This window comes from Sorghum bicolor, chromosome 5 (genome assembly GCF_000003195.3).
Source record: "Sorghum bicolor cultivar BTx623 chromosome 5, Sorghum_bicolor_NCBIv3, whole genome shotgun sequence".
NCBI lineage: Eukaryota > Viridiplantae > Streptophyta > Magnoliopsida > Poales > Poaceae > Sorghum > Sorghum bicolor.
Genome location: NC_012874.2, coordinates 22,048,810 through 22,060,295, shown reverse-complemented (window position 1 = coordinate 22,060,295; position 11,486 = coordinate 22,048,810). Strand labels below are relative to the sequence as shown.

Here is an 11,486-nt window from a genome sequence, read left to right as displayed (position 1 = left end):
ACCCCTTATAGTCACTCACTTCAAGTCACACAAGCAATTTAATCATGTAGTGCATATAGCAAATGGCATGTGATCATAGTATGATGCTCATGAGTGATCATGATGATGCTTATGTTGATGCAATGCTCATGGTTAACATGCAAGCTAACACTAGGAGTGTTACACTTAAGGACCGTCAACAGTTATCACCTTTGTCGGTTGTAAGGTCAAATCAGCTGGCACGCCTTAACGATTGAATCGGGTATTAACCCTTTGTGTTTGTAGATTCACTTTTGCACCAACACATCTTTTGGCACACCTGGTGGGACAAATTCATCATCAAGATCAATATGTCTACTACCGAATTCGACACGGAAAACATCATCGCTGTAACAGAGGCTGATCTCTTAGGGATGAGTAGAAGCAGGCGATGGCAAAGGCTATGGAGGAATACAAGCAACTATGCTTAAAATCCTTCAGTGTCAACAGGAGCGGCGAAGTGATCCAGAAGCTAGAACTGCCGATGCCTCGGCAGATCACGTTTGAAGCCAATCCTGGTAAATTGAATGGTATGGTTGACAATGCTATTGACCGTGCTTTGATCAATCAATCCAGTGTACTGTCCAATACTGTTTTCAACGTCATGGCTAGAACTTTCAAAGAAGGACAAACACCACCGTTATACATGGGCCCGACCTATCATCAGCCAGGGTTATCAACGGTTACGACTCCATCGGCTCCTCCGGCCGTTTCGGGTACAGAAGTTACTTCTCCACCAACCACATTAGGGGTGAGTAATGGGCAATCTACACCGATGAGAACTAATCCAGCAACATCAGATGGACGGATTCAACTCAACAAAGATCTATCATCTTCGGCAATGTGGGGGTCTGTATTTTAGAACTGTTAGGTTCCTCCCAACAATACTAAATTTTGACCCAATTCCAATGCTCCAAATATGTTGCAATAGACCCAAAAAACGTTGTAATATCCGCAATAGCAACACAAATTTAGTGTTGCGAGGTGTTGCAAGATCAAGGGTGGCAATAGGCTTGCACAACACTTTTTTGTGCGGCGTTGCAAATTTGCATTGGAATTGCAACACGTGGGGCGTTGCAACCTAAGGTTTTGCTACAGTACATGTGTAGCAACAACAACTAATGTAACACCTTAGGCGTTGCTGGACCATGCAATGGCAACATGCTCGTGACATAGCAAATAGTGCACTAGCAACGCTAAACATGTGTTGCAATACAGTGTATCGCCACACATATCGATAGTGGCAAAAGGATTATATCGTAACGCTTAAAAATGGTGGCAACATGTGCAATTACCACACCCAAAATTTAGTTGCTATAAGGTCATACAGTATTGCTACGCATGAGTGTGATAACAAAGATTATGTTGTAACCCCAACAAGTAGTGGCAACATATGCAGTTACTGCGCCCAATATTTCGTTGCTATAAAATGCACTCTCTATTGCTACACATAACGAGTGTGGCAATAGGACCTATGTGACAATACTAAAAAAATGGTTGCAACATGCGCAATTACCACATTCACCATATCATTGCTATAAGATCCTATATTGCTACGCGGATAATTCGTTGCTGTAAGATATATTACTACAAAATATGTGGTTGCCAATAGCCACTTCTACAATTCTTTTGGTTTGGTGCCACCAACAATATTGCAACATCATTTATTAATTAAAAACTCTACAGACATCAACGATGCATTTCAATAAAGCAATAAAACCAAATTACAAAATCATTCATTAAACATGCAATTCGTCGAAATAGTATATATGTACATTGAGAAGAACATAAAATCTCAAAACTTGCAGTACTACAGCATTTTCTAACATTTCAACACCACTTGTAGCCTTCCTGGCCGTGCTTAGGCATCGCTTGTTTGGAATTTTTATAAGTGGCTTCAGTTGTGGTCATGTCATGACTGCATCTTCCTGTTAAATAAGAACATTAACATTAGCATATGGATTAGCAAATTTAACAACTTATAGGCGCACATAGAAAAGATCAAGTAAATTGTGCAACATACAAGCTAAAATTGATTACATGACATGATCAGACAAGTTCAATTCTTCTTTATATAAGAAACATAGATGCTTAGGAAAATAGTGATAGTTGTACATTATAGAATAGTTCATCAGTATTAGTTCATCAGTAGTTGGAAACAATGCAAGCTTCTACTACAGCCAGTACAAACTGGACCAAAAAAGATCCACTAGCTCACCCAATAACATACAGAAACCACAAGTTACAATTTGATCAATGCAGTATCACCAAAAAGCTCGAGGTAATTACACATCACAAAACTTCCCAAAAATCAATAGAAATGTGTATTCAGTGATCATTGTTAGAAACACTAGAAAATAAAAAGGTTCCTGTGCTGCCAAAAAAATGTACTCAATTGGCTAAGTGCAAACTACTGTGGTGAGAAAAATGCAAAGTATGCTTTAGTTACAAACAGGCACATATATACTCCCATAATTCCAACAACTTTGAAACTACTTAAACGGTGCAATGCAGATATTAATTTCTCTAGTTATGAAGGTTTTTTTCCCCTAAGTGGAGTTATACCATCAATCAGAGCCTCTGTACCAAATGTGCATATTAAACAAAACTACAGAGTTCCGGGACGCCATCTCACTAGCATGATCTAAGCATACCATTTAAAAATCATCAATCACTTATGTAAAATCAGGAATATATGACAGAAGTTGGGGGCTTCACAGCACATTTTTAGGTGTTTGTTCATCAGGTCTCTGCTCGCCAATCTGGGATGAACATTAGAAGTAGGGACAATTCTAAGATCCCTGCAATGACACCATGTCACTAAGATGCCCTAAAAGCATGCAAGCACAAAAATACTACATGTCCTTGGCATATCAACGGATTATTAGGTGCCAGGTTACTTTACTTCCCAACGCATTTCATCAAACAGCTGGTCTTACATACCAACTTGCCAGGACCTGCCACCAAGGTTTCCTGCTGCTCGTAGTGCTTGATGCTGGCAGACCACCGAGGATGGACACTACCGCCTCCTCCTCTACAGCTAGAGAAGTCCTTACAGCATCCAAGGAAGAGTGTTGGCCTATTTGAATAATATTTTCATTGGACAAACAGTTGTCAACTTCTAATAAAATTTAGGTATGTAACCAGTTCATATGAATTACATGGAACACAACCAATCATCTGTATTGTGTTAGAAATCAGATCAAGTTGTGAAAATTTCCTGTTTTTTACCAGAATATATAGGAGGTAGGAATTGCATTAATATACCTTGATTATTGCTCCCCAAATTGGTGAGTAGGCAAGTCCTGAGTACTATGTGCATGCACACATGCTTAAGCCTAGGTGCCGAGCGAGCAGCACCCAGCCTTCACCCCTGCATGTAGCACCGTCAAGCAAAATGAGGACTGCAGATTAACATCCCTCAATTTGTAATTTCGACAATGTACAGACCTGCTATCCTTGCTCCCTCCAGTTGATGAATCAACTACTATCCACTTCTTCATGTGAGGTGCTGCCAGTGCAATCAAATAATAATCAGTAAAGTGCAACCAGAGACAGCTACTAATGTTGTCCAATGCAAAACAAGACAAAGCAAACATTGTACGAAATAGCCACTACAAAATAACTATGAATTAATTATAAATAGGAAGTGACACCTAATTTTTTTCATAAATCAAATGGGCAATTGTCAACAGTCATATTGCATCATATATTATTTAGCTTGAAAGCAACAAGTAGGGTGAGATAAACATTTAAACAGTGCTTTCTCCACTCATTGTAAGTAGTGTTGTGCTGGCTCCAACAATATCACTGTTCTGACTCAGCGAATACAAGCTCCAAATGCTAGCTTATGTGGCTGTAGTTATTTCAGGATTCCATCAGGCAGTGTAGTAGTCTACATGCTTCAGTTCTAATTCAATACTAATTCCAACTGAAAATGGACTAAAATAATGAGAACCGATCAGCCCAATATAGAAAACTGCCATTCAAACTAAATATGGACTAACTACAATAATTGAGTACTAGTTCAAAGCTACTACAATTTTGACATTATTTGAACAAAGAACGGCACTACAAGGAGCATACTACAGACCCATGTACTAATTCAGTTTATCATGAATGTGTACTTATCATTTTTTACCTAGCTAGGCATTTCAACAAACAATTGACAATTGGTGCATAGACCATACGGGAAATAGAACGCGTAGGACATAGATATATATGCAATTAAAATCAACACACAGATCCTTGGTATGCACAGAAGCTATAAGCAGAAGGTTCAAAACATAGCAAGAAGGAGGGGAGGTTGAGATCCTGAGCATGCTCATCGTACAGGCATGAAGCTTCTTGTGGGGGTAGGGCCTGGTCCTCGGGATGCCGAGCTCCGGCCACCACAAGTCATCGCCAGTATACCACCACAGCTTGTCCTGCTTCTACTCCGCTACCAGCGTCGCAGCCCCGCCGCCGTTGCTTGACAGCACCGTAGCCCGGCCGCCGTGGCCCTGTGCAGGTGGAGGAGAAGTTGCAGGATGGATCTAGCCATCTTGGTGTAGGAGGCCCTCCGCCATGCCTCGCGTGGTCGCCAGGGATGGAGGGTGGAGCGTGCCTCGTCACCGGGGATGAAGGGTGGGGTAGGATGTCTCCGTGGGAGATTGGGAGCATCCGCATAGGAGTGGAAGGAGGTGGCGGCTTGGTGGGTGGGGAAGGAAAGATGCGCTAGGGTTTGGAACTGCCGGATGTATATATTGCACTGATAGATTTTACTCAAATACCCCTTGACGTGGCAGGAAACAATAAAAACAGTTTGGACATTAATGTCATTCAACACAAAATTTTTGGCACTCGCAGGCCCTCACTAAATTTTAGCTAGTTAAAATTATTTTAGTTACTTTTTTCCATTAGTGGAACTAAACTATTTTAGCTCCTTTTCATCAATATATTTAAAAGTTTAGCTACTAAAGTAACTAAAATTTAGTAAGCTAAAGTTTAGTAAGCTAAAATTTAGCAAGGGGACCAAATGGGGCCGAAGTGTGGGCGCACAGTTGGGTACCCCAAATGGTAACGCCCCATATTTTCATGTTTGAAAATACGCTAGATATTATCTGTAATGTATTTTTTGTTCAAAGATGATTTAGGGTTATTAAATTATTGAAAATGTGAAGTACTCTCTTAATTATAAATTATAGATTGTAAATTATTTAGTTTTCTAAATACATAGCTTTTGCTAGGTATTTAGATCTACACCATGTCTAGATATATATTAAAATTAATGTATCTATAAAATTTAAAAGCATCTTATAATTTAGAAGATATTGAGTAACAAACTTATTAGAGTCCGATTCCTCATTTTCTACGCGTGTGACATATATGTGGGTTCGTGGACCTTGGCAACACTATCACACTATTTAGGGATCGACAGTGAAATTTACTCCTCAGCATAGATGTATTTCACATGTCGAGTCCACGTCTAGTGCACAATTAAGGTGCCACATTAGTAATCCGGGATTAAGGCTAATCTCTCGGCACCTAAATCCATCTAACCAATCAAGTAGACGTTGTGTGGGGTTTAAAAGCATGACTCCTTGCTCTAGGAGTCCATGAGGCTTTAGATCATATCTACGTCAAGTTCTTCATCAAAAGAGAGCCCTAGTTCTTAATTAGTGAAGATTAGTCTATCTACTTCATCTACATCAACCTCACTACGTCTACATGCGCGTTCACTCTCCATTACTCAATTTCTCCTCCCCCGTTTCCCTTTCTTCTTTCTGCCAAATTAACTCTGATCTCTTAGTATACATTTAAGTGCATAGCAAAAACTGTGTATCTAGAAAAGCCAAAACGAAAAGGAAATATTCTTTGAAATACTCCACCTGCTCAAGGCTAAATCCATCCTCTTTAGGTTCATCGCTCTTTGTATAAGTGCTTTAGTAGTTTGTAGGTTCATCACTCTTTTTAAATGAGTGCTATAGATTGTTGATCAAGGATAGAGTAGTAATCTATGTTACCATGTCTGTCATTTGTAATATGTAGTGATACAAGTTATGTACCGTGCAATTAGTTTTTTCATCTACATCTAATGCTCCATGCATGTGTCAAAAGATTCAATGGGATATGTGAAAAGTTTTTGGTTTAGAAACTAAACAAGGCCTTATCTCTTCTCGCTATCTCATTACCCTTTTGACATTGACGTTTCATATGAAAAGATCCTCAAGGCCTTGTTTAGTTCCCTTGGTGAAAAGGTTTCAACTACAGTAGCACTTTTGTTTGTATTTAACAATTGTTGTTCAATCATAAACTAATTAGGTTTAAAAGATTCATCACACAAATTATAGGTAAATTGTATAATTAGTTATTTTTTTTATCTATATTCAATGCTGCACACATGTGCTGCAACATAAAATTAAGATTTCCCAAAAACAACTTCTAAAATTAAGATATTTTGCATGAGATCGAACTACGTTCCAATAAAATTCTAAGCAAGTTCCAGAATGTCCTAAAAAACTAATGAGTCCGAGCAGTCTGCCAAACTTTCAAAGAAAGAAAAAAAACCAAAAAAAAAATTAAATTTAGCCACAGATGTCTGCCGCTCACCCAAAAAAAAGTTCGCGCCGCTAGAAAAATTCTCGCGCGCTCCAACTTAGGGAATGAATCACACGCAAGGAGAAGGAGAAAAACGGCGCGAAGGGGAGGTGCAAGCGGATGCACGAGCGAAAAATTTTCGCCGTTCTTAGGCCCTGTTTAGTTTGCCACCCAAAATTTTTTCGTCCATCCCATCGAATCTTTGGACACATGCATGGAACATTAAATGTACATAAAAAAATAAACTAATTACACACTTTGATTGAAAAACGTGAGACGAATCTTTTAAGCCTAGTTACTCCATGATTAGCCTTAAGTGCTACAGTAACTCACATGTGCTAATGATAGATTAATTATGCTTAATAGATTTGTCTTGTAGTTTTCTGATGAGCTATGTAATTTGTTTTTTTATTAGTTTCTAAAAACTCCTCCCAACATCTTTCCGACATATCCGATATGACACCTAAAAAATTTTCATCTCCAATCCAAACAGGGCCTTATCCATTCACCTCCCTCCCAGACTCTTTTCCCCATTCCCCTTCGGCCCTTCCCTTTCCCTCTGTCATCTCTCGGCAGACAGCGGCCGATGAGCAGAGCATGACAAAAGCACAGGTAAGGACGTCATCCTCCAAGGTTCGTCCTATTCCTTCCCCTTCCCCTCGCTTTTCTTACTTGCACCTATCCATGTGCGTGATCTGAGGCGCGTGTCGCAGGGTCTCGGTAGCAACATAGGCAACGACGGTGGCTTGGCACGGCGCCGCTGCACGAGGTACCCGGCCATGTAGGAGGCTTGCCGAATCAGCACTTCCCAAGCTTCAGCACTGCCCTACCGCGTTCTTGGTGCCGCTGTCCCAACCAAACCTGCGCCCCAGACAAAAAGGAACACAAATCGCTATCCTGGACCAAGCACAATGTCCTAGAAGAAGGGGAAGGAGCCTTGTGGGAGGGGAGGCCCTGGAGGAGAACCACTGCTTCTGCTTCTTGGAGCCTTGAATAGGCCAGGGTTGCTGCAGCCCGAAGCCTATGTCTCTTGCCGAACCTGCTGCAAACAGAAAGGAGAAGTGTCTAGTCTCCAGGTGAGATCTCTGCAGCAACTACTCTGATAGATGTGTGGTACTTGTGTGTACAGTCAACATAAATCTTAGTTTGTGTGTACTATTTGTGAAACGTACTATTCAGATGTGAAATAGCATACTATTTCCTTTGCATCCATCCTTAGTGTGGTTACAAGTAACTTGGTGCTATTCAAGTATTCATCATGTGGGCTGAATATATTATATGTACTAATGTGCTAGGATAAATCTCATTTTATAGAGCATCACTGCATCTGGACAAAATTGTTTTGTAAGATTAGCTGCATGGCATTAGGTTTTATAGGCGACTTACTGAAATGTGCTCCTCTTTTATGAAAGGCAGAAATAGAACCTTACAATTTAAGGATGGGATTGATTGGTTGAGGTTCCTGTCCATCTATGCACATATTTATCCATCTTAGAACTTAAGTAAATATCAATATCATAGTTTGTAAAACACATAATGTCATGTGGTGCCAGTACTATGCAGGTTCTAGAGCAGTGAAGCTGAGCCATGTATCGAGCCATCAGTAAGTAGTGATGTCAAAGTGTTCAGCTCCGAGTGTGTCAACAATTGTGAGCCATGCCTTGCCTTGCTATGGGTCATCGTGTGGACTCAGGGGGAAGACAGGCGGCGGGCCGGCCAGCTTCCAGAGCTCCAGCACGGCATCACCATGGCCGGAGCCGCGAAGTTTGCCGGCGTCGTCCGTTTTCGCAATTCTGTGCACCAAAAATCAAACCGAGCGCATGGGAGGGTAGAGGAGGGAGAGGTGAGCTCACCAAGGGAGCTTTCTCGGGCCGAGGGCTAGCGGGGAGCGCGGTTCACGGTGGAGAAGAGGAGCACGTTGCGGCGAGACCCAAAGCTCAATGAACGTGACGGCTAGGGTTTCCTGGATGCGGAAAACAACAAAAGAGGGTCGCGGTGGGGTCTTAGGAGCTTGATAGGGCGCGAAAAAGCAAGAAATCCCGGAATTTTGGGGATTGGAAGGTTCGGCTCGGGGTCGGTTGCCTCCCTGGCAGTGTCGGGGTCGGAGACGGCGCGAGGAAGGGGATGGAGGCGCTGTCCCGCGGGCCCCATGTGTCAGAGAAAGAAGAGCAGGACCCGGCTGTTAGCGGTACCAAGGAGGGAGGAGAGAGAGAGTGCACCCGCTGCTGCGGGGCTAGGCTGCGGGGGACTGCTGGGCCGCAGGGAGACCAGGGGGCTGGGCCTCGGTCGAAAGGCCACCAGGCCGAGGGCAGGTAAGCCTTCTCTTTTTTTTTTTCTTTTTTTTCAAATCGTTTTCCAAAGGAGCTTTTGAACATAAATAGATAAAATAAAATCAGAAACATCAGCAAAAATACTATGCTCCTGCATGAATGCATAAACAAGTCCTAACCTTATGATGAATTTTAATTTCCACAAAATTATTTATTTGCTAGATTTAAATGCTCACAAAAATACATAAATAAATCAAATTAATTCCTATTAATTAAAATTCAATATTTGGGTGTTACATGCTGTCTCAAAAACTTTCGGTATAAGATGTTACTTAGCTCCTTGTCGAAGCCTGCTCATGATTAGTGCTGGTGTTTCCACATCCCCTAGGGCACACAAGTCACTGTTATGAATTAAGAGAGAATTCTTTGTGAGCCACTGTAAAAGATTACAATTCCTTGTGAGCCACTAAAAAAGTTCAACAGACTTCAGTGCCACTACTCTAAATTTTTTTGCCCTCCAAGCCACTGCAGTTAGATTAGGCTCCAACGGTGTCAGACCGCGGGTATGAAAAGTCAAAATACCCTTAGGTGTAAATATGTTGTTAATTTTTTTGAGCATCTTAATGACTTTAAATGGAAAAACTCAAAACTAAAAAGTTGTTGATCTCGTTGTGATCTACATTTTTTATATAAAAATTATTTTCGTTCAATATCGCAAAAAGATATGTTTTTTCTAAGATAAATATTAACCATATCAAACATATCTTTTTTTGCGAAATTAAATGAAAATAATTTTTATATGAAAATTGTATATCTTGACGAGATCTACAACTTTTTAGTTTTGAGTTTTTTCATTTGAAGTCGTTAAGATGCTTAAAAAATAATAGCATATTTACATCTAAGGGTATTTTTGACTTTTCACACCCACGGTTTGACACCATTAGAGCCTAATGTAACGGCAGTGGCCTAGAGGGCAAAAAAGTTTAGAGTAGTAGCACTGAAGTCCGTTGAACTTTTTCAGTGGCTCATAAGGAATCATGATTTTTTATAGTGGCTCACAGGGAATTCTCTCATGAATCTTGTAGGCTTAGGCCCTTTTGATATACGGAAAGCCCACTAAGCAGCCTACAATAATATATTACAACGACACTAGAAATTATAGCAACTAAACACACATGTTGCAATACCAACATTCTATTGCATTGCTTTAGATATTTAGTTGCAATAAACATCTACCTATTGCAATGGTTGTGAGAAATATTACAACCAAATAAAACTGTGGTAATAACATCATACTATTGCATCACCTTATAAATTTAGTTGCAATACACGGTCTACTTATTGCAATGGTCATGAGATTATGACAACTCAACAAAACTGTGGCAATAATTTCAAACAGTAGCAACACCATCCTATATGGTTGCAAGAGCATCAGATAGTTGCAACGCCACTCAATACTAATGCAACGATATGTCATCATGGCAATATTTTTAACCTGTAGCAACATTTTTCACAAAATGGTTGCTATAGGTCTCATCTCTTGCAACGACAAAGGTAAATATTGCAATGCACTATTTTTTTGGCAGCACAGTCACCATGTTGCCACATTTTAAGATAAATTTTGCAAAATACACCCCTATTACAACACAATTTGTGGCGTTGCGAAGGGCGTCATGTGGCAATAGGGTCAAAATCTAGTAGTGCAATTGGTGGGGATATGGTATGCCTCTAGAATTTTTTGCAAAAATTTTTGGAACATCTCAGGTGGTTGACATGGCAGGGAAAGCTCCTATGACATCGGCACCTCCAGTTTCACCGATGACTCAGATTCCCCAATATTCTACAACTACTACTGTAAGGCCTGTTATTGGAAACTTTCAGATGCCAACATTCCAAACACCTAACGCAAATGCATCGGCAGATTTATTGCCGACGCAACAGAGGTTCATGACTCAGGCAGGGTATGTCAACCCAATGAAGACACCCAATTTTCAGCCATCGGCAGGGCCCGTGCCGATGAATGCTAACAATGGATGGACTGGACAATTTGTCTTTCCACAAATGACACAACAGAATCATCAGGGTATAGGATTCCAGTAAGGACAGATGCAAGTTGGTTTTCAGAATCAAGGACCAGCCAATTAGCCAATGAATGTTGCTCAACAGATTGGTGGCCAACAAGCTATGGCCAACGCTATGTTCCCTGGAGATCGCGCGCCTCAAAGGCATGTGGAAGCTTATCAGCAGATGCCGGATCCATAGCCCCTACATCGGCAAGATGCCGATGTCTAATGGGCCGATAAGATAGCTGAAGTAATGAGAGATCAGTTTGGGATAAAGCCCAAAGTCAACACTTATACTTATCGGACACCATATCCTCCTGCATATGATCTGATTCCACTTCTAAATCGGTACAAGGTGCCAGATTTCACTAAGTTCTCTAGGCAAGATGATACATTAACAATGGAACATGTCAATCGATTCATCATCCAGTGTGGCGAGGCTGCTAACAGAGATGAATTAAGAGTTTGTTTATTTTTATCATCTTTGTCAGGATTGGCATTTACTTGGTTTATTTCATTACCTCAAAATTCGGTAATTACTTGGGCCGATCTAGAG

At 40.8% G+C, this 11,486-nt stretch overlaps 2 long non-coding RNA genes across 2 annotated transcripts; one reads left to right on the top strand and one right to left on the bottom strand.

The window, feature by feature from the left end:
- LOC110435294 lies at window positions 1,704-4,726 on the bottom strand. The gene is made up of 5 exons (XR_002452919.1): window positions 4,352-4,726; window positions 3,469-3,529; window positions 3,286-3,391; window positions 2,962-3,097; window positions 1,704-1,946 (listed from the first exon to the last, which is right to left on the bottom strand). It is a non-coding gene; the product is annotated as an uncharacterized LOC110435294 (long non-coding RNA).
- On the top strand, window positions 7,100-7,809 carry LOC110435542. The gene is made up of 2 exons (XR_002453262.1): window positions 7,100-7,230; window positions 7,311-7,809. It is a non-coding gene; the product is annotated as an uncharacterized LOC110435542 (long non-coding RNA).